Genomic DNA, 25343 nt, shown 5'->3' with positions numbered 1-25343 from the left:
TGCGTATTCGGTATCATACAATTTGCGACTTGCCGGTCAACGTTGTTGTACTTCTTCCTTATGTGCACATTTTCAGGGGGGCATCCGGCCCTGACTTCATATTTATGAAGGACAATGCCCGACCTTTCCGAGCTGCATACGTGGAGAAGCAACTTGGAACGAGGGGGTATCCGGCGAATAAAACTGACACGTCCGTTCTCCCGACTTAAATCCCATCGAGCACATGTGGGATGTTTTCGGGAGACGTATTGCAGAACGTCCATTTGCACCACCGACAGTTATCAACCGTGATAGTGGAAGAATGGAACGCCCTACCACAAGAACTTTTTACCAATCTTGTGGCCAGCATTGGAGGACGTTTCAGAGAGCATACACTACTGTCGGTGACGATAACACAACCTATTAACGACAGTGTCCCACCTTTTGCAGTGTGTAGGAGACGATAAAAAAATCGCGGTTACTTCATTCTGATTATTGTGCGTAGATAAAAGTGTGATTTCTGTTCGTCTCATTGCGTATTTCTGCCAGTTACCTTCTGTATTATACTGCAACCGTTCTTTCTATGTATGGTCCAAGCTTCATCCAGCTATGTTACGTTGCAGTGACCCATCATGTAAAAAGTACTTTCTTCCTTAAGTATTGCACCCCATGCAAGTTGCTAGTTAGTTTTTGTTGTATGGTGATGTGTAGTTATATTTACTGGTATTTTGTCTGTGTGGTAATATGATTAGAGAAACAGGTCAGTTCGTATTTAAGTACATAGTTAAGTGATCTCGTAATTCTTAAAAAGTGATCAGCAATGCAAAAGGTAGTCAGTAACACAATATTAAACTGTTTACTGAATGCTTGTGTCGAGCGTACAGTCTGTACTGTTAAATTTAAGAAAACTGTCCTGTTGGCAATAATACAAGCAATTTGACAGCAAGAAAAATATGAAATATAAATAACTACCAAACATGCCCCCTCTGAAAAGTGTGTCACTATTGAAATGTTAACTGCATCACAAGTAAATTATACATGGCCTATCTGTTTGCACAATGAATAAATTCTGTGCTGCTGTTATACTCAAACTACTGCAGCTGCTGCTATGCTAGATGAAAAATAAAATTTCAAACTACTAACAACGGGATGTGCAATGTGTGTTTCAAGCTATAGACATTCACAATCGCGTATCTGTTGCAAATCACAGTGATTGAGAAATCACAGATATCACAATAACAACTTTACAGAATCTAACTGCAATTTCAGTCACAATTAGCAGTCGCAAGTAGCACTTCACATTCAACTCCGTGCGTCATCTGTTAGCCAAATTTCGAACTACTTTCTGTAAACCTGGTGTCATACTATGGAAGTAGTGACAAGTCGCTGCTAGAAGTCGCAAATAGCAACTGAAAAGCGCAGTTAACAGACAACGCCGTGTGCTATCTGTTGGCCAAAGTTCGTACTACGCTCTTTCTCTGTGATTCGCCATTGAGTCCAACTGCACTTTCTGTGACAAGTCACGACTAAAAGTCTCAAGTAGCAACTAAAAAGCGCATTTAACAGTCAGCGCCCTGTGTCATCTGTTGGCATAAGTTCGCACTATGCTCTTTCTCTGCGATTCGCTATAGAGTCCAACTGCGATTTCTGTGACAATCGCAACTATAAGTCGCAAGTAGCAACTAAAACGCTCAGTTAACGTTCTTTGCCGAGTGCCATCTGTTGACCGGCGTCCGTACTTCGTTATAAGAACCTTGTGTCTCACGAGATCGATGTACTGTGTGTGCATACGATATGACGACATGCACATTCAGCACCAGTTATGGTTTGTCAAACATATCTGTGACTCTGAATGCATTAAATCAGTAAGAAGCAACATTGCCTTTTTCCCCTGAAAATATCATTTAGAGACGAGTAACCTAAAAAATGTGTTTGATTCTGCTTACAATATGACAATTGTGGTTAATACTCCACATGCCTACAGGACTTTGCAATGTTAACACAGCAGAACTCACACATCTGTATAAGTGTAATGAAATGAAAACAATATTATTGAATCATATGAATGCCTCACTTTTGTTCCGACACAGTTGAAGACTCTAGAGAAAAATTTTACACCTGATGTTCTACATGGCAACTGCACACACAATAACTTTTTGCCGACACTACAACCACCTACACAAGTAAGCTTTCCCTGCGTTACCTTCAAGTACTGCACTTAAACTATTCCTGATTTAAGTGGAAGATCCATACTTCCCACTTTCTTATCAACAGCCTCCAAACGCATACTCTAGACCTCAGGCTATGTTGCAGGTCAGGGGCACCACATCAAGATAGCGGGGAAAGGGGGGAGGGGGGCATGTCACTCCCCAACAAGTCGTTACCAATAATTAAATGGCAGAAAATTTACGGGTATAGGACTACTTAACATGGGGATAATGAGATTTTCATTATTCACTCACCGCATTTAATATTTATTTATCATTCCTTTAAGATCGCATAATAACTCCAATTAAACACGGTTCAATCACTCATTCTGTACATTTATTTCATAATGAAGCCGCTTTTAACCTGCATATCCTCTAAGAGTAGTCTTGAATCTTCACGATTCTCTCTCAAGAGCCTTGATGTGGATAGATACGTACAGCAACCAGTAATCAGAGTCGAAACTGCGTCTGCAAAATCACAAGGGTTATTAAACATTTTTGCTGTCACTAATTACATGCAATGTAATTGACAGAGTAGTACTGCTAATACTTCCTGTAATGAAAGCCACTCAGTGGGGGATGTTTCACATTTCCAAGAACGATCTCACTTAAAGTAATTAAGTTCCTCGAAACACTTAGAAACTAACCTCTCGTCTGACGAAGAGTCTAAAGACGCAGTGGCAATTTCTCCAGATCTGTTGACAACGACATTTTGTATTATCGCTACCCTAAGTGACTGAAACGTAGTTCAGATTGAAGCCAACAGAAGAACAAATGTAAAACATACTTACTAATGACAGTTTTCTTGAGCTGTAATTTTCTGTGTGGACAAGTGTAACTTTTTCATACGGTGATAAATCACAGAAATCGCAGAAGTCGCAGAAATAGCAGTGGTAGACAGCGGACGGGTACAAGACCTAGATTCGTTAACTGCGATTCTTAACTGCGGCAAATCAGAGTTAAGAATAACAGATACTAAAAAGTAGCATTCACAGATATCACTGATATCGGAAAATAGCAGTTTAGCCCATCACTAGTTCACAGTCTCTTACAGTGCAACCTCTTTGGCAGAGATGTTGCCCATTATTACTCAGATGCTGTTGAAGCTTTAGTTTTCCGCGTAACATCCAAAATATTACTAAAATTACAGTTGTCTGTTTAAAACAAACCCGTTGCATTACCCCTCGGACTCTCTGGCCAGAATTTCGCCTGATGATTTCTGAAGGTTACATAAATTAGGCTGCAAAGTTCTACACTAGTCATAAAAAAGGAAAATACAAGAACAAATAATCACATTTAACATAAAAGGAAAATTATAAAATTAAAGTTATTGGTTCGTACTATGTACGTATTTGAAGCTGTAATGCACTGATGCAGAAAGCAGTTCATGCAGTTACATATTAAATGAGAACTTTAAAACTTCGAGCTACGTATGACTCAGTCCTGTGGTAAGAGATATCACTTCATTTATTCACTGCTTGTACAAGAAAAACGTTGCTAACAGTCCATGACAATCATCACTGTAGAATGATGTTTGAAAATCATGGAACAGAAAACCAAAACTTCCTGATGACAAAATTTTGAATAATACATGAGTTGCAGTACACCCTGTTGACATTAAATGCTATCAAATAGTCCTCAGTAGGAAAGCCTTCTCACTGGCATTCTTCCACACAAAATGTATAATTGAAGATATTGAGGGCAGACTGAGAAGAGGGATACCACTGTTATGTCCATGTTATCACAACCTCAACTGACAATCACTCAATAAACTTTCATTGCAATGACGGCAAATTGTACCGTCAACATTTGTCATGTGTGTAGTCACTCAAAGCCTCCTATAGTTCAGGCACAGAGAGTATATATATATATATATATATATATATATATATATATATATGTGTGTGTGTGTGTGTGTGTGTGTGTGTGTTATGATATAAAAAGTCCGCATCACATTACATGACTTCCTAACCACTACATTGCTCAATTATTAAATGTCTATTATGACACAGGTGTTGACTACAACACCAGTGTTCCTATTCAGAATACTGTTCAATCATTAAGAACCCACATAATGTCTGCATCTCAGTGCAAAAAAGTACATGTCATATAACCAGTATGAGGAATCTTCCATAGTTACATCGAGAAAAATTATGTTGTACAAAGTGACACTTATTATGTTGGCATTCAAAGGCCATTTTCATAAAATACACAAGAAATATAACTTTAATTTTAGACGAATGTGAGAAGGAGATGTTGCTTTACTTATTCACCTATCGCTAAAAAATTTTTACAGTAATTCATGAAAAATGTTGTGATAATATAACTCTACAGTAATCATCATATAACTACACAAGAAATAGAAAATACAAGGTAATACACAAAATATGGCTTGATATAAAAGTGCATAAATGTTGACAATAGTACAACAAATGAAACTGCGTGGCAAAACAAGTAATGGAAAATAAAAAAAAAAAATATTGGTCAATGAGGAAAAAAATTATACTGAATTAGGGAAGGGAAGAAAGGATTGCAATGTTAAAAGTGTAAATCTTTGAGTAAATGTGTTTGTTGACTCATGTGTAAGAGTAAAGACTTGCTGACCAGCAGATTGCATTAAGAAATATATATATATATATATATATATATATATATATATATATATATATATATATATACATACCTCCATTCCACCTTTGTAATATTTGATTCACGTATTTCCTTCACCTCACGTCTGTCTACAAAATTCTGTAACCCTACTAGTATATGCTGTCATACGAACATTCTTTCCACTCATAACTGTAGTTCATTAATCACTGTAATATTTACTCTAATATTTTTCGCATTGCGCATAGTATTTCTTTTATTTCTCTTAAAACTACAGTAACCTAGTTGAGCTCATTTATACTAACTTAGTTCTAATTAAATTAACCCTAAGGAAAAGAAAAACGCAAAGGGCAGGTCATAAAATGTGCACATGACAATAAAAAAAATTAAGAGTACACAACATAACTATCATATGTAGGCCTATATCATGAAGAAATATAAAAGAAAATTAATGAAAAATGTCAGTTGTCAGTCATTCAAAACACAATAACAGATAAAAAATGAAAAAAATGATGTAGTATTGTAGAAAAATTAAAGAAACGTATCAGAAAAAGTAGCACGTTAGACACATAGGCAGATAAATGTTACGACAAAAAGTTTCACTTGGAATAAAACATAATGTATATAAACATCGTCAGAAAAAAAATCGCTTGGACAACCATGAGTTATTGAACAAAACTGTGGTAGTGGAGTCACATTTGCTGCAAAGAAAAGTTAAATGAATGAAAACATATATCAAGTTGTCAAAGTGTACTAAAGACAAAGAAAATTAGCATATCACTCACAGGCAAAGAAAAATCTCATTCTACTAAACAGTTTTCAAATAGCCTATCCTTCCATAAAAATCTACCCCTGTTCTTTCTTTACCTCAAATTAATCCATTAAAACAAAATCACTCCACGAACATCTTATAAGCAAAAGAATTACAAGTCCCTACAAAATCACTAACACTTCACTAACTTACTCAAAACTCTCCCAGAATAATCCATAAAATCCTCACAAACTCCATGTCTTCAACCTCATACTATAATCCTCATAAACCCAATAATCATCTCAAAATATTCATAATATCATCATTATAAGCATCATCATCATAAAAATCTCAATAGTCATTCACTTCTCTCTTATGTATTAAATATCTGAAAGAAAAAAAAACTTGTCAGCATTTGTAAATAATCGTATAATCTCATCATCCTAGTTCAATTAATTACCTGAAAAGAAAGACACTTGTAGATCGTTTTCATTATACTTTAACACATAATGGGCTAAAATCCAATGTAAGAATGAATGCAATCAAAAACCTGCCTGCAGTTAATCCTTTCTTCTTTATGGAGCACAAAGATGGTGCAAATTACTCATTTTCTTACATCTTTGCAGCCGGCCCGAGTGGCCGTGCGGTTCTAGGCGCTACAGTCTGGAACCGAGCGACCGCTACGGTCGCAGGTTCGAATCCTGCCTCGGGCATGGATGTGTGTGATGTCCTTAGGTTAGTTAGGTTTAATTAGTTCTAAGTTCTAGAAGACTGATGACCTCAGAAGTTAAGTCGCATAGTGCTCAGAGCCATTTTGAACATCTTTGCATACGGCTCTAATCTGTTAATTCTGTATTATATTGCTGCATAAGAAAAATTAAACGGAATGGCTGATTAAAAATGTATGTTAATTTTATGAACTCTTCTGAATGAATTTACAAAATATTTCTCCGCAAATGAAAAATAAAACTAAACTAAACTAAACCTCTCCCGAACAGGCCATGAAGGCCCAACGGTACCGATCGGTCGCCATGTCATCCTCAACCCACATGCGTCACTGGATGTGGATATGGAGGGGCATGTGGTCAGCACACCACCCTCCCGGCCGTATGTCAGTTTGCGAGACCGGATCCGTTACTTCTCAATCAAGTAGCTCCTCAGTTTGTCTCACAAGGGCTGAGTGCACCCCGCTTGCCAACAGCGCTCGGCAGACCAGATGGTCACCCATACAGGTGCTAGCCCAGCCCGACACAGCTTAACTTCGGTGATTTGACGGGAACCGGTGTTACCACTGCGGCAAGGCCGTTGGCGTAAGTGAAGAATAATGCAAGGAAATTACTGCGGGCACGCATTACGGACTACGCACATCCGCCATCACAAGATACAACTTGACTCCTCTCTGTCTCCAAGACTGCACTCCACTCACAACAAAAGGTTCTACTAACAGTCTCTCGCAGCGCAACCTCTTTCGCAGAGATGTTGCCCGCTATTGAAGCTTTACTTTTCGAGTGACGTCCAAAATATTACAAAAATTACAGTTTTCTGTATAAAGCAAAATCCTTACAACCGGTTTATACACTGATGAGGCAAAACATTATGGTCACTGCCCACGCGAGGTTGTATGCCTCCTTGTGGTGTTGCGGTCACGTGGCGCAGTAAGGAAAGAATGTAAGAGGAATAGAGACGAATGGGCCGTCATGATAGCAAAGATACGGGCCGCAAATGTGCAAATCCACTGAGGTAAGCGGTTTTGACAAAGGGCACGCTGTAGTGGCGCTACGGCTGGGAACGAGAAGCTCTGAAACGGCGAGCTGGTCGCCCATTGGCATTCTACTGTCTCGAGCACCTATGGAAAGTGGTTGAAGTATGCTGAAATAACGAGTAGGCCGTATAATATTGGACGACGTCGTCTCATCACAAAACGTAGAGGTCGGAGGATACCCCAATGTGTAATCCAGGATAGGCAGCGATTTATGGCAGATCTGACGACAGGGACTATGCTATTGCAGGCACAAGCGTTTAGGAGCATAACGTTCAAAGGCCACTTTTGAAGATGGAGCCCGGCACACACGACCCCTACATACTCCTGTGTTGACAGAACGACATTGTCGGTTATGATTGCCGTGAGCACAGCATCACTGAGTTTTCATCTTGGATCAATAGAAACGTGTCGCTTGCCGGATGAGTGGCATTTCTTGTTACACCATGTAACGTAGCAAGTTATTCCGAGATGACATTCATTGCAGTAAAGCATGCAGCCGTGTAGCCCGGTGGCTGCAGGATTGTGTCTTCGCTATGACTCACAGCGCAGCTGATGCTTTTAGCCATGAGAACGGTCTCCAGTAACATCTAGTAGGAACGTAAATTCACACCCCCGAGGAACCTAAATCAACCGTAGTAATTATCATCCCATTTTGTTCAAACTTGGTACACAATCTTTTGTTATTAAGTAAAGGAGCCCGTAAAAATTTCAGACTTCTATCTATTATAACTCCGGACATTGAGAAAATCACTTAAATGTCCAAAAACCGACACTTATGTTTCAAAACTCAGTTAGGAACAATAGCAGTTTGTCTTTTATTACCATCTAAAATCATAACCAGAGTTCTCAGTGTATAAAATCACTTAATTGGAATTTTTCTTGTCAAAACTTAAATTACTCTGCATTTCGTAGTCTAAAAAATCATTCAAAATTGTTATCTGCTTATTTTTTGTTGTGCATATACATGGGAATGAATGAGAGAGTGTCTGTGGGACATACGAAAAAACTTAATACTATGTTATGTAAAAACTTATGAAATTGAATCGTGGGAAAATTGTGGTGCAACCACGAAGCTGATGACGTATGGCGATGTGTGCTTGCTTTTGTAAGAGAGCAGTCGCAATAGAAGTCGGAAGTAAAATAAGTTTCTAAATTAATTTAAAGAATATTTTGCATTTCGGTCTATTTTATTAATTATTATATTAGAAATTGGCATTGGAATGACGTAATGATTTTCTGATTAGTGATTGGCTCAGGCAAGTTTTGCCGTGAAAATCTTATAGAAGGATCATTCTGATTGATCATTCAAACCATTAGCCAATCAAAATTAAGCTCTTCCCGTGCAACAGAAAGTAAGATAGGCATAGAGTGGGGTGGCATCGGGGGAGTCGTTCGCCAACCTTCGTACCTGTAACATCATGATAAATGTCGCCGAGAAAATAAGTTGTAAAATGAAGAACTGTTGAGTTCCTTGCTGATAGGAAGGGTCGTGACTTAGGCAGTTTAAGTTACGAACATTGTGAGGACAATTTGATTAATTAATTGATGTGTTAAGAGCGTGTGATATTTCGGTATTAGTGAAATTTCACATGGCATATTCCGTATACTTTATGGAATACTTGGGCGAGTACTTCTAACTTTGAAGACCACTGATAGGACCGAACTTTCAACTCGCTACAGTAGTGGATCAGTAACTGTCAGATCGAAAATTAATCGGGTCGGACTGGTTGCTTTATTCGTGTGAGAATATTTTGTACAGCCTGTGAGATGGGAATAGTAGAGCAGTTACACTAGGAAATTCGGACTTGACAGCAAATTTATGTGCTTCCTTAAGAATAAAAACCAGTTTACTAAAATTTCCGAAGGCTTATTGCAGGTAAACTGCATTTACCCATCACCCGAAATTTGTTAAAATGAACTTACAGGAACTGATTCGCAACTTGAGTTACGCGAGCTCTGTGTAGCAGGTATTAGGTCGTGGTTTCATCAACGCTGCTTTACACGGCCTAGTAAGTATCTATTACTGCAGAGCGAAGGGACATCGTAAGGAAGCCGTACTGAGGTAGGAGGACAATGAATGAGAGAGAGTGTACGATCGAGTAACGAGGACAAAACCCGCCCCGCCGCAACCAGGTCGGTGGTTGGATCCTAACACGCCATCATCCAGGCGAATGGCTGCACGAAACGTGCACCACGCCACGTGTGCAGGCCGGTAAGGGCAGAATTATCCATGGGGTACACTGAGTTGTGATCTATGATGGTAATCCGAAGCATCATGTCAGCAGTGAACTATGTGAATACTATTGTGGACCATCCGCATCGCTTCATGCTTCAGGTCTCTCCCTACGACGATGACATCTGCCAACAGGATAACTGTCTGTGTTGCAAGGTCAGAATAGTCAGAATAGTGCTACAGTGGTTTGAGTTGCATTATAATGAACTCACATTGTAGTCTTTCCCAGTAAATGTGCCTGATCTGCACCAATTGGAACACATATCACGAGCCAGCTGCGTGCCCCTAAACCACCATCCCGTAATTTGCGGGAAATGCTTGACCTGTGCTAAGACGTTTGGTGCTACACATTTGAGGAATCCTGTCACGGACTTGTAGAATCCGTGCCAAGCAGAATCTCTGCTGTACTGTGTTTGAAAAATGGAACAACAGGCTATTATACAGATGGTCATAATGTTTTGGTTTATCAGTGTATGTTCTCGCAGCGAACGACACCTTAAATTCTGTTTGCTAGGAAATCTTCGACATCATTGATTACTTAGTTCGTATTGCTTAAAAATGTATTTTAGTTACTGACAGTAGGGAACTACATCCAAATGTATTGTAAATTTGACGAACAAAGCAACAGTATTTCTAAGGAATCAGTGATTTCACTATTGAAGAACTAATAAGGAAGAGAGCTGTACGTCCGACAGATTATCTGTGATATGATGATGAGCCGAACAATCACCACGCTGTGGAACTACATTGCGCTACAGAGTGGAACCGCGCGACCGCTACGGTAGCAGGTTCGAATCCTGCCTCGGGTGTGGATGTGTGTGATGTCCTTAGGTTGGTTAGGTTCAAGTAGTTCTAAGTTCTAGGGGACTGATGACCTTAGAAGTTAAGTCCCATAGTGCTCAGAGCCATTTGAACCATTTTGAACTACATTGATTTTATTAAGGAATGAATCCACACGTTAAAAAAAAGTGCATCGCGATTTTCTGTGTGTCTCTGAGACGAGAGTGACACGGAAATTACTGAAAATTAGCTCCTTTATAGCTGTTCACGAAAATTCGTGTACATGGAATTTATTTTTATGTTATAAAACTTCTTTGCAGACAACGTTTGAAGTAGTGTGATTGGGGACATGAATGCAGAGTTTGTTTGCTTCACTAACATGGGAGAGAGCCACGAAGAGTTGGCCGTGCGAAGAGCGACTAACACTAGGGTCCACACCAGTGACACATCGCCTGGTCTGTGCTTTGTTTACGGTCGTGGCGTAACGTAAACTTTGAAACTAAATGGTGAGTTATTAGAAATAAGCAGAATTCAGAGCTTAAAAACTCTTTCGCTGCGACACTTTCCGGTCAGAATTTCCGTTTCTATCATGTGACGTTGGAGAGAAGTAAGTTTAAATCTCAGTGAGTGAAGGGTTCTGAGAAGCGAGATAATGCTTGACTCTCGATCAGGGTTTCATCATCCCTCGTGTTCGGAAGGAGTTTGCAAAGGGCGAGTTGAAGCCTGATGTTTCGAGCAAGCCTCGCGTCACCATCTTTATTGGATTCTTGAGATCACGTAGACCACAATCTTTTAGCCGTTCTGGAGTATTCAGAAAAATTTGCTCGTCTTCTAGGCATTTTTATTCATTAACAAAAGTAAATCAAAATATAGTGAGCAGGCACCCAAATCACAAATGAAATTAAATATTTCGTTTTTCCTAGCAAAAAATATAAATGAAACCTGTCGAGAGAAGCACAGCAATGCCGTTAAATTTTAAATACGCAAAATTAAATCATTAAATCCACATATAGTAACCAAATAAATTCAATGTTAGTTTGTATTCGTAAAGATAATACTGTGGGGCTTAATTTTGTCAGTTAGGTAAACATCTGAAAACACTTCTGTCAATCAGGTAAAAAAAAACTGTGTAATTTTTTTTCTTCTATCTTTTCTTTTCTACGTAATTCTGTAGCTCTCAATTCGTTCGAGCAATCAATCATTCATGATAGGAAACACAGTCATAGCTCAGTCACTCAAAATGATTCTGAAATTTTACTTGTTAGAATGACATCAGGCGATGATTCTTCTTCTCTGCAGGCTCGTGCTTTGCGGCAGTCTGCTAATCTGTACAAATAAAATGCCTCGTAATTTTGGGAGCGTTGTATAATCAGTCGGGAAACCTCAAATCAAGCGGATATTTGGCTTTGATGAAGTTTAACCTTCCGAAGAAGTAATGGAGCTCTTGGATTATTAAATGCAGGTTCGTATCCAGTCTTTCGGAAGTTCCCTTCTGATTAACAACTACGCAATATATCGATAATAACATTAATTCTAAAATTTCAAATACACACCTATTATTTGAAGGAGCAATCTATATATATTTCCTTTTAATCGTACAGTTCGTATCAATTATCTTCTGTGATAAATCTCAATAATCCGAATACAGTTCTTCCAAACCAAGCTCAGGCTAATCGGCACGAAGACAATCTCGGAAGCCCCCTTTCTTTTTTTTCTAACAACCACCAGAGAGAGTACTACATAGAATACTTATGTGCTCATGGCATAGCTATTGTATGAAACTATTTTGCGCATTGATTCTGCGAGTATGAAGATAGAAAATTTGTAAACGTCATTCAAGGGTAGAATTGTATCAGAATAATTCACAGAATATAAAGAGATATTACAACTGGAAAGTTTCTTAGGAAAGAAATCAAATATAAATAAAACCTGTAGAAAGAAGGAAGGTTGTTATGTTTTTTAATAGTCACAGCGAAATCAGTAGATCTATATACCCTAACCAAGTAAATTCGCTGTTAATTTGAATTAGTAAAAATAATATTGCGGCGCTTAATTCTGTCGCTGCCATAAACGTCCGAAAGTAAAACTGTCACTGAGTTAAAAACCTAACAGTTACCTGACGTAATAGGTTGTGAGCAGACGATTTTTAGGTTTAGATTACGATATCTTTTTCTTCGTGTTCCGATTCTGATGAAATGAAGTCTGTGTGTTGCCCAAGTTACGCTCAAGTTACCTGTGAATATCCCATGAAAATCCGTCAAGTAGGTTTGGAAATCAACGTGTTCAAACAGACAAACACGGCAGTTTCAAATAAAATTTTAATTCATGATCTCCTTTTTTTCCGATCCCATTTTGATGAAGTAAGGCCTATAGGCTGTCGCAAGCTACTCTCAAGTTAACCTGTGAAAACCCCATGAAAATTCATGCGGTAGTTTCGGAGATTAGAGTGTTCGAACAAGCAGACAGGCACGACGATTTTAGGTAGAACTTTAAATCATGATATCTCTTTTCTTCCTGATCCGATTTTGATGAAATAAAGCGTATACACTGCCCCAAGCTACGCTCAAGCCACCTGTGAAAATCCCATGAAATTTCGTCTAGTAATTTTGGAGATTAGCATGTTCGAACAGACAGGGCCATTTTAGTTTTATTATTAGTATGTATTATTTCCTCCGTAAAAAGTGATTTTGGTCTTGGTTAATTTTAAGACAACACCTTTGAAATTATAATTATTCGCGGTCACCAAGACGACGGTGACGATTAGAGAAACTCCTGGTTTGAAGAAGGACACCAGCACTGCAGGGATAGTTACCTGGGAGGTAGCTGGCTGTCTAGCCAGATAAAGGCAACAGATCTCAAGAGATCCCTCGGAACTGACTGGTAAGACAGACATACGTTTTAGCAAGAACGGTAGTTTAGGGTGGCAATAGCGAATTGTCTATTGTTTTCATGCTGGAACCGAGTTTTTAAATAGGACCCATCAGGGTCCTTCAGCCCCACTTTCTTTTGTGCTCTGGAACAGTCAATACGTAGAGTCCGTGTCCATCACAATGGCCGTCAGCACAATACGACAATACTCAACGGCCTACAGCTACATAAGCCGCCAACATTGTCCAATGTCACTCCTCTTGTCAGCTTTTCTCTATTAATCTTATAGGCGCTTCATTGATCACATTTTTGTAATTTTTATTGTAGCTGATACTTGATAATGTGTGAACTTTATACTGAATAGTAGTGCACTCTTTCCTCCCGATTACAGTGTTTAATAACCGTAGTACTGCCCATTAACAAATTTTGTTCGGTAGTGACACTAATCTTAAATCGTCCGACAAATATCTCAACCACATGGCTTAAACTACAGCCCCCGAGAGCAGATCTTAACTCGCCTCCCAGGAAGTGACATTCTGCCCTAAAACACAGAATCTTGCAACCACTCTAACCACTGATTAAATTCTGTGCAGTATTTTAGTTAATCAGTTGAACAAAACCGTGCACAAGGAAAAGTCCTGCCTAAGGAAAGGATGGATGGACCTCACAAATTACCTCGTTCCAAAGATATGAAATGTTCTCCGAATGTACAGCCTAACGGAAGAGCAACATTTCTTCATGCTTACAAAATGTTACACTATTATGTACTGTTGGATTCCAATAAAAAGGTGGTGAAGGATTGTAAGAAAACTTAATCGCTCGCTACTTATTGATTAACGAAAGAGGTGGTTTTGTTTGGAAGCAAGCAACAGATTGAATTCTCCATGTAACGTTAATTCATTTGTGTTGAACATTAACAGCTCTGTCTGCTTTTTTCGTACCCGTATCTACGTCATGGCGAACCATCCCATTTGGGACTCTCCTGGGAGATATTCTGGGCCAGCTTAACATAATCTCCCTCAACGTAGGCGAACCTACATTTATTGCAGATTCTGTACAGGGTGGTCCATTGATAGTGACCGGGCCAAATATCTCACGAAATAATCATCAAACGAAAAAACTACAAAGAACGAAACTCGTCTAGCTTGAAGGGGGAAACCAGATGGCGCTATGGTTGGCTCGCTAGAAGGCGCTGCCATAGGTCACTTCGAAAAGAACAGACACCATATATATGTAATTAAGGCGAAGACGGCCAATGATTGCTTCAGTGCAGATGCACTCGAACTCCACACCTCGAAATTCGTGAGTTGATGAATCATAGACAACTATGCTAGTGCTTCCACACATACTATTTGTCAGCTCTCTGTGTCCGATCCCCGACAGTGCTGCACGTTCTAAGCAACACCTCACGGAGAGCGAAACGGACAGTCCTTTGTTTCTATCGTTCCTTAGACCGGTCGAAGATGGACAATAGATGCATCGTATATCCACCTCCACTGGTTCTACGTCACCTTAACACGATTCAGCCAACGGCCTTGCTGCAGTGGCAACAACGGTTCCCGTCAGATCACCGAAGTTAAGCGCTGTCAGGTTAGGTAGGCTAGCACTTGGATGGGTGACTATCCGGTCTGCCGAGTGCTGTTGGCAAGCCGGCTGCACTCAGCCCTGGTGAGGCAAACTGAGGAGCTACTTGATTGAGAAGTAGCGGCTCCGGTCTCACAAACTGACATACGGCCGGGAGGGTGGTGTGCTGACCACATGCCCCTCCATATCCACATCCAGTGACGCATGTGGGTTGAGGATGACATGGCGACCGATCGGTACCGTTGGGCCTCTATGGCCAGTGCGGGAGAAGGAGTTTAACACGATTCAGCAACGCGGAATGTGTCAGGCTACTGATGTGTTCCCCACCAGTCCAATTGTGAAGCTCTTTATGGAACTTAACGAAATACCGCTGTTATTTGGGCTCGATGTCATCCTCTGCAAATAAATTTTTCGACTGTACTTCATACCCAGCCAACCATCTTATACTTCCATTTGTGATAACACCTCTGACCGTCCATACGAGGCAAGCCACACTTCGTTGTTGCCTACCCGCACCAATTTATTCTCAGTGTAATGAACCACTGATGTTGGACAACCATCACAGTATCGGTGTTTTTTCCTTTAACCGTGATCTTGCGGTGACGTCTTTGATTTGTAATTAAAACGTTCCCGGTCCTGGGTTCGAAACTCGCCACAGCTTAAATTTTGATTAATAATCAGCATTGGCGGCCGAAGACTTCCAGCATACTCTCATTCTGCCAACGGCCTTGTCAAAGAGGGCGCAGGAGCAGACAGAGGTTATAACGATATGTTTACGTAATGTGTATACATAAACATACAGTTATAAATGTCCCCGTTCGTAGCCGCTAATTATAACAATATGTTTACTTTTGTGCTGTAACATATAGCTATAATCAGCGGTGGAAACATATTTGCGAACGCCGACCGTGTGCGGCTGTTTCTTGTTGGATCGTCTGATCAGTCGGAAGTTGCATTGCGGAAGAGAGAAAATGCCTATTCAAAATATAATTATTTTTGGATAGCTCAACATGAATTTCCTAAGGGACCGTAGTTTATCATGCATTTACCAATAGAATATGGCGCGGAGAAAATATTTCGCCGCATACAACTTCCGTCCGATTTCGACGAAAGAATTCGTGACTGTGAACTCTCTATTTGGCAGAAACATAAAGAAAATTAAATAACTTCATGAAGGAGTGAGACATAGATTCTATATTAAATAAATAGTCCATACACCAGTTCCATTTAAATCTGAATTTATGGCAATTAATAGACGAACTTACACTGCAATGAAGGATTTAACATGGATGCCGTTTTGACTGGCACTTCTCGTAATGAAAACAATTCCTTTGACGTTTTCACATACACGTCGCACAATAAATCTACTGCTAGGCACTTTTAGTATTACACATTTACTTTACACTAGAACAATATAATTTTTAACAATAATAATACGGCGGCAAGACATGCGCGTCCGACACACGTTACAGGAGACAAGAGAAGAATGAGTCACTGTTCATCGAGAATATCTCGTACATCAAAAAAAAAAAAAATGTGTAAAACAGTGTTCTTCTGTCCGTTTTTCGCGCCGCGGTTTTCAAAGTCAATAACTCACAGCATCTCTGACGGCGCTTCGACAATAAACAAGTTACGTCACAGGTCGTTCACCTTTTACATTCTCGCAACATTATTTGCTAACTGTAGCTGTTGCCGAGCGACTGCTCGATTAGTGAATGATTTAAAATAATAAGACAATCACATAATGTTACATTGCCTTCCATGGGAATCTTGGAAATCAAGGAGATTACCAAGATTCACATGTCGCCGTTAACATTATGGGATTGAGTACTTTACAGATTTACATTGATCAAACACAGTATTCCTGTCATTTGATTATTAGGATTACACAAATATGGTGATCTCTCATTCATAGACAAAGTCAGTTCTTAAGGTAAAGATACACGAAAAAATTTAAAAACTAAGACAGTAAATCTACGAAGTTTACAATTGACATTATACATTATACTCATTACAGTCCTTTTTTTTTACAGAGTTCATACCGACCATCTTTGTGGCCTCAAGTTATTGTCCAGAGCTCATAGGCTCTTTGCTCCTGAAAGAAAACACATAGGATTCATCTTTTTATACACACATGATTCTCACACAATTCTCACACATGGAATTTCTCACACGTGTCCATTTTTATACACATATACTTCTCACACATGGAATTTCTCACACGTGTCCATTTTCCATTGCTCACTAGTTGTTATAATTTTTACGCTTTCATCGTTTGTGTATTGACAGGAAGGTTAAAATTTGATTCTTCTCCAGGTGAAGCTTATGCCTTGAGAAGTTGGATCGCTACTTTGCGGTCTCCGAGTAGAAAACGTTTCATCAGCTCTGGCGGGCGAGTCTCACTCGCACGTTACGTACACACGTTACATGTAACAAAAAATATAAATACCCATTAGTCTAAGAACTAAACTTAAATCTAATTTTAGGACTTGGGATTCATAGGAATTTGACTTTGTCACTATTCGCGTGTGGTTTGGCTGTTCGCATTTCATCCACGGGATATAACATTAGCAGAGTATGTGATATGTTGTGAACTCATATAAGAGTCTTTTATTTTAGGAGCAGCTTTCATGGAAAGTCCGTTTCGTCGAACTGCAGCGGGAGTGCTGTGCTAGTACATCACTTTAAATTTAACGCGTTTGTTGCGTCGATGGACGTTGACACAGGCTGATTGTTAAAACCTAATCGCAACTCGAGGCTCTCACTAGCCTCCTCGCGGTATTTCAGCTTTTCCGCGCACGGTTCAGTGAACACGTTGCGCCGATGGTGTTGTGGTATTTTGTGGTTTGCTGAGCTGGTGCGGAGGGACGAGGATTACCAAGGACAGAGACTCCATTGAAACCATCCCTGTCTCCACATTTTCCAGCCGATTTTGAAGATTTTAAGGTAGGCTAGCGCTCGCACTTTGCAAAGCAGCTAACACACTTGGTTTCCGATGCACTGCATGTAATCACATCACCGCCTTCGGTTACACAACCGGACTATCATTGTCCGTCGGCCTATCTGCACGTTTAACACTTTTTATCTTCATCGTGAATGAAATTATCACTTACTTATAACAACGATGCATTGCTTCGTGTCTGCGGCAGACTTCCACAGCATTTTAAGCCTTCACTTATACACTACTATGTACACAATTTTTTTTTTTTTTACATTTTATAATCAAATAGTTTGTCTCACTTTGAAGCTTGCTAAGTGAGAGCTTTGATTATCATGTACATTTCAATTTCTGTTGCTTTGTTGGTAACTACCTTAAAATTTCGCTTTACATTGTTCCTCATCTTTCTCTAAGACTAATTATGCTTTTAGTTCACAGTCACAATACATTAGTTTCTCCGATCTGTTAGCAATTATTATTATTTTAATTCATTTCAACCGTTCTTTCTATTTATTAGCTTCATTAAAGTTATCACTGTCATTTCAACAAAAATTCTCTTTTTACTAGATGTGAGGATCAATCAGTCACATTTGATCGCCCTCTCACATGAGAACAGAACACCATTCAAGAAAATATTCAAATTCCTTATCGCGATCTCGGTTTCCGTCTCGGATTGACTTTAAAAGGAAAAATAAAGACATTTCAAAACTAGCTTTTCCCGATTTCGTTCACGCGTTTCCTTTTCAAAATCGTTTGCCAAACCAGCCTTCCACGTCAACCGCATTTCTCAATCTGTGACGTCAAGTCTACGGGACGGGTTTAGGCGGGTTAGGGTATTTAAACAAATTCAGAAGAAAGACATAGGTATAATAATACATAGAAGAAGAAATCTAGCAAACAACTCCTTGTTCCTTATGACTTAGAAATTAATTTCCCTTTGCGCCGTACATCTGCGTACGCGCTCCAATTAAGAACTAGTTGCGTTGTTTTGCCTGCTGCTTCATTGTCATTTTATTCTCGCCTTGACGCCTTCTTGCGCTACACTGCTTTGACCTCTATATATGACCTTAAGTCATCATTGCTTTGTCCTTGCCACTTACGCTCTTATACTTGGTATTTATTTCACTTATGGCTTTGAATGTATCTGTCCTGCGTATTGCAATTACAATTAATGCTACTTTGTTTATCTAGCTGAAGGATAGCGCTTTCGTGGTCATGTTGGTACTTACAAGTAACTCACATGCTTCGTAAACATTACGTTATTTTAATGCAGAGATGAACCTGTTCCAGATTTCTATGTACATTGGAACTTAATCTAGACATAGCTGACTTAGAAACTAGTTACTTCTTTTCCTTTTTAGCGGGATCAGGAACCAATAATTGTCAAGCGACCCTTGTCCTTGACGAAAATAAATTTCGTTTCTGGATCATTGCTCCTTGAACTTAAAAAAAAATTCTTACATACTATGTTTTATTTTCACTTCTTTAGCATTTCATATCGCAGAAGCCGGCTTGTTAGGCACATCCTTCGCTTTATATTTCATTTTTCTCTCTTAATTATTATCTCCTTAAAACTAAATCTTAAAACTAGAGTTCTTGGAGTTGATCACTTTCTTTGTTAAACAAGAATTTTTTTTCATTGATCAGCTTGTCTGTACTTAAATTATGGCTCAAGATATATTTTAAATTGTCTGATGTATAGCAAGATAGACTCACTGTCGTGTAATATATTCTAAGCATTTTTAACGAAGTCAAATCAGTTGTCATTTAGTCACTAGCGGCTAACCTTCTCTTGTCATTATAAAGCTTTCCTTTTGACTTATTCTGTAGCATGATATTTTTTAAGATCAGAGTGATGGTATAACCCTTTTATTTTTCCATTTGCGGGATCAGAAATCAGATAACAACCTGTATGCGGTATACGAAGGATCTCGTAAGGTCCCTCAAAAAGACTTTGCCATTTTCGATTTTTGTGTAAGAGCAACGATGGTTTAAAGTGTGTTTTTAGCAAGACCTTTTCGCCTACTTTATAAGTTAACACCTTATTAATATGTTTGTCATACGCCTTCTTGCGTAAATTGGCTTGGGTGGTCAACGTTGTTAGAGCTTGTCTTATTCTGGCGTCTAACTAGCACTTGTGTTGTTACACTTAGGAATTGAATTGACCTTGAACATCCTCGGACGGGTAATGTTGGAATTTCAATTAATGTACTAATTTGCTTATAGAAACATAATGACATAGCATTAATATTTGCACCTGTATCTAGGATTCCAGTCGTCAAAATTCCGGCTATAGGAAGTTTTGTCATAGCTTGCACTTGGTCACCTATCGGTTCATCACCGTCAGTCGTCTCTTTCTCTTGTAATAATTCTTGTCTCATGTCAATCCCGTCATTGTATCTCAGTACAAGTACGTCATGGTTAGTCTCTCCGTCGATGTGGTAGCCCCCATTCTGTCTCACAGCATCACTTAGGGAGCTTTCAGATGCTGAACTTAGTTTTCCTGCTTGTGTGGTTTTGATTGGCCTTCATCATTAGAAAGTTCGACCAATCTGACATTGTGAGAACACTGAGGAACAAAATTACTGTTATGCACAAACCTCGTGTCAAAATGTTGCTGCGTTTGTTCTGGTGTCCAATACGTGTTACTGTCTTCCGCGTTTGCGAAAAATACAGGGGGATTGTAATGCCTTCGCGGAGTCTGATGATTTTTATTACTATTATGATTTCCGGAATTGTTACTGTGAAATCCACCTTCATACTGTGGTTTGCCGTTAAACTGTGTGTTTCTGTACATTCCCTGCGCTTGATTTTTACTAGGCGCGGAGTTGTATTGGTATGAGTGGGCGTTATCAGCTGTTTGTTGCTGCCCGTAATCTGAGTGTTGGCTGCGCGAGTACGGTGCATTCCATTGCGATCCGCTCTGCTGTTGCCAACCTTTTTGACTGAAACCGTTTCCAAACTTCTGCTTGTACGATTGATTGCCGTACTGGTTACCAGTCGTGTTATACACGGGATTGAATCGGTTGTGTTGATTATGTCTATTCCTTTTGTGCGGATACCCACTGCCTTTATTTCCGTTTTGCCAATCGTTACTATTTTTTTGAATCGTTCCCTGGCTTTTCATAGCCGTTACTGTCGTAATGTTGTGGCCAAGAATTGTGCGGAGTATTCCGCGGTTTGTTAGCTCTCATGTCCTCATAGATCAGGTCTAGGGAATCTAATATCGACAGAAAGGTATCTGGATCATCATCTGGTATGGCTATCAGCTTTTCACGTATCGAAATGGGTAATTTAGACTTGAGAATCATAATTACATCTTTACTACTGATAGGGTTATCCCAATACCTAATTTTGCCAAGATATTTTTCGAAGTACTTTCTCAGGCTACTATTCCTGGGGTCAAATTGTTCTGCATTATAGACTTCTTTACGAAGGCGCTTCTGAACACCTTCGCTCCAAAATTTGCGGAGGAAACTGCTCAAACTCCTCATATGTTCGACACTTATCAACCATTTCTGTTCCCCATATTGCCGATTCGCCACCTATACATCCGGTAACAAATTGGATACGCTGTCTATCAGTCCACGAATTTGGAAAAATGCCGGAGAATCCACGAAGAAAAACAATTGGGTGGATATTTCGTTTTTCCGGGTTAAAGGTTTGAAAAACTCGATGCTTTATCATGCTTCCTTCCTTCGTCATTTTTACTACTGAGTCAGATTCTTGGTTTCGGTGACTAACTGGAATATGTGGTGGTGAAGTGTGTTCATTAGATACAACAGGTATTCGGAATTGACGAAATAATTCATCTTCTTCCTCTGAGGCTAAAGAGTTAGGAAAATTCGGTCTCTGTATTCGGGAACTACTACTCACTTGTGCCTTCAGGTTATTTAGCTGTTCCGTTACCTCTTGCTTCCAATTTGGTAATTCTTGCTGAAGGGTACGCCTAATGCTACCGAGTTCAGACATTACGGTATTTCCGGAGCTTCCAGGAGCTGACAAGATACCAAGAGTGGTTGCTTTCACAGTCTCTACTAGGTCTTTGTTAATTTTATCTTCGACAAATTTGTCCTTTCCAGCAATCCAGTTCTCATACTTTTCTCTGAATTCTCTCTCATGACTATCTAGCCTCTCCTTTACTTTCGTTTCCGTTTCCAGAGTCAAGTTTGACATTCCCTCGGTTAATTTTTCTACCTGCGCAGTTACTCTGTCTAATCTGTGATTAACCGTGGTTACGGTGGAATCAAGATTCTTGGTTACGTTTCGGATGTCAGCTGTCTCGCTTTGCATGGTAGCTGAAGTGTCATTCAGTTCGATAATTATTCCACTTCGCATTTGAGAAACAGCATCATTAACTTGCTTTGCTACTTCTTTGGCTACGTTTTCTCTAACAGTTTTTATTTCTTCGCTTACTGTAGACAGTTTATCTTCAAGCGAGGCTAACATTTGGCGATTTCCGTCCTGCATCATTTGACTTATTTGACTCAGTAGCTGTTTGAATACATCGTCTGTCACTACCCCTGAATTGCTTTCACCTGCCTCCCTTGTAACCGGTATATGGCTACGACTACTAGTGGCAGAAACTATGCTGGCATTGTCTAGTTCAGTACCAGTAACATTATGGTGTGAGGCATCAAAGTCCGTAAGATTTCCCACTTCACTTTCTACAATTGTTTCGATTGGTGTCTCAGCCCTACTAATTATTGTGCGGCACTGTAAGCGACGCGACACTTCACTCGTTTCATTCTGTTCATTTGAATCTAGTGATGACATTTTATCGTCTGCCATAGCTCACTTATTTATAAACAGTAAGTCAATGAAGTTCGTTTGAACTACGGCCGTCAGCCGTCGACAGAGATGTAATTTATCGGTTGCGAGTCGGTTGTCACTGCTACGTCCAAGTTCGGAATGTCGGGAGCTGCACGTCACGAGAACAAGAGACTATTCTGGACCGTAAAGAAAGTATGGCTGCACACTGGTCAAAACAAATGAAATCTAACGCTGGTCAGCTCCGTGAACAGGGAGCGGACATTTAAAAACAATTGATATGCAATACACAACAATGTAATTTAAACAATACTTAAAGAAATTTCTACTCTACTAAATGCAATCTACTGAATTCAAAGCAAATTTTTACTGCTACTACTAAAGATCGTCACAAATTGATTAATGTCGGATGAAATTAAGGAAGCTTGGCTATGGCTAACGAAATTTTAACTTACGTTGTTGATGACTGCCTTGGGCGTTGCAACTAGATTTTCGCACAAATTCTGTTCCAAAAAAAAAAATCTCTCTTCCGTAATTTTCTCTGAATATCTCGTTTCTTTCGCTTAATGGAAATTTTATTGGATGGCGTTTGATGTCATGTAACAAATGAAAAGCACAAGATTAGCTACAATTATTTATGAATATTTCCACAATGCCTATCTTACATAAATTTTTATTCCTTTAAGTTTTTTTTTGTAATTCGTGTCCCTGTTCGTGCGCCAATTATAACGATATGTTTACGTAATGTGTATACATAAACATACAGTTATAAATGTCCCCGTTCGTAGCCGCTAATTATAAAAATATGTTTACTTTTGTGCGTAACATATAGCTATAATCAGCGGTGGAAACATATTTGCGAACGCCGACCGTGTGCGGCTGTTTCTTGTTGGATCGTCTGATCAGTCGGAAGTTGCATTGCGGAAGAGAGTAAATGCCTATTCAAAATATAATTATTTTTGGATAGCTCAACATGAATTTCCTAAGGGACCGTAGTTTGTCATGCATTTATCAATAGAATATGGCGCGGAGAAAATATTTCGCCGCATACAACTTCCGTCCGATTTCGACGAAAGAATTCGTGACTGTGAACTCTCTATTTGGCAGAAACATAAAGAAAATTAAATAACTTCATGAAGGAGTGAGACATAGATTCTATATTAAATAAATAGTCCATACACCAGTTCCATTTAAATCTGAATTTATGGCAATTAATAGACGAACTTACACTGCAATGAAGGATTTAACATGGATGCCGTTTTGACTGGCACTTCTCGTAATGAAAACAATTCCTTTGACGTTTTCACATACACGTTGCACAATAAATCTACTGCTAGGCACTTTTAGTATTACACATTTACTTTACACTAGAACAATATTATTTTTAACAATAATAATACGGCGGCAAGACATGCGCGGCCGACACACGTTACAGGAGACAAGAGAAGCATGAGTCACTGTTCATCGAGAATATCTCGTACATCAAAAAAAAAAAAAAAGTCTAAAACAGTGTTCTTCTTCTGTCCGTTTCTCGCGCCGCGGTTTTCAAAGTCAATAACTCACAGCATCTCTGACGGCGCTTCGACAATAAACAAGTTACGTCACAGGTCGTTCACCTTTTACATTCTCACAACATTATTCGCTGACTGTAGCTGTTGCCGAGCGACTGCTCGATTAGTGAATGATTTAAAATGATAAGGCAATCACATAATGTTCAAATCAAATGGCTCTGAGCACTATGGGACTTAACATCTGTGGTCATCAGTCCCCTAGAACTTAGAACTACTTAAACCTAACTAACCTAAGGACATCACACACATCCATGCCCGAGGCAGGATTCGAACCTGCGACCGTAGCAGTCACGCAGTTCCGGACTGAGCGCCTAGAACCGCTAGACCACCGCGGCCGGCTCACATAATGTTACATGTCTCCACATTTTCCAGCCGATTTTGAAGATTTTAAGGTAGGCTAGCGCTCGCACTTTGCAAAGCAGCTAACACACTTGGTTTCCGATGCACTGCACGTAATCACATCACCGCCTTCGGTTACACAACCGGACTATCATTGTCCGTCGGCCTATCTGCACGTTTAACACTTTATATCACATACTTTGCTAATGTTATATCCCGTGGATGAAATGCGAACAGCCGCACCACACGCGAATTTTTTTTTTTTTTTTATGTACAAGATATTCTCGATGAACAGTTACTCATTCTTCTCTTGTCTCCTGTAACGTGTGTCGGACGCGCATGTCTTGCCGCCGTATTATTATTGTTAAAAATAATATTGTTCTAGTGTAAAGTAAATGTGTAATACTAAAAGTGCCTAGCAGTAGATTTATTGTGCGACGTGTATGTGAAAACGTCAAAGGAATTGTTTGAGCAGACAGAGGTCCAGGGCACTCTCTTGTCCCTGAAGTGGGAAACTGCCCCTAAAGCTCGATGAATCAGCAATGATCTACGGCGTGAGGATGCAAAAGGCAATGGAACCCTTTGCATTAAAGACACATGCCCTGTAATTGAAAAAATGTCGTGATGGTCTCTCCATTGACAAAAAAATTCCGGAATACACCCCCATTCGGATCTCCGGAGGGGACTGTCAAATAGGAGGTAGCCACGAGAAAAAGATTGAACCACCTAGGAAAGGATAACGTTCTGCGAGTCGGGTAGTGGAATATCAGAAACTTGAACGTGGTAGGGAAACTAGAAAATCTCAAAAAGGAAACGAAAAGTCTCAATCAAGGTATAGTAGGGGTCAGTGAAGTGAAGTGGAAAGAAGACAAGGTTTTCTGGTCAGAAGAGTATAGGATAATGTCAGAAGCATCAGAAAATGGTATAACGGGAGTAGGATTCGTTATGAATAGG

The sequence above is a fragment of the Schistocerca serialis genome, chromosome 5 (assembly GCF_023864345.2).
Source record: "Schistocerca serialis cubense isolate TAMUIC-IGC-003099 chromosome 5, iqSchSeri2.2, whole genome shotgun sequence".
Taxonomy (NCBI): domain Eukaryota; kingdom Metazoa; phylum Arthropoda; class Insecta; order Orthoptera; family Acrididae; genus Schistocerca; species Schistocerca serialis.
This window is presented reverse-complemented; position numbering follows the sequence as displayed.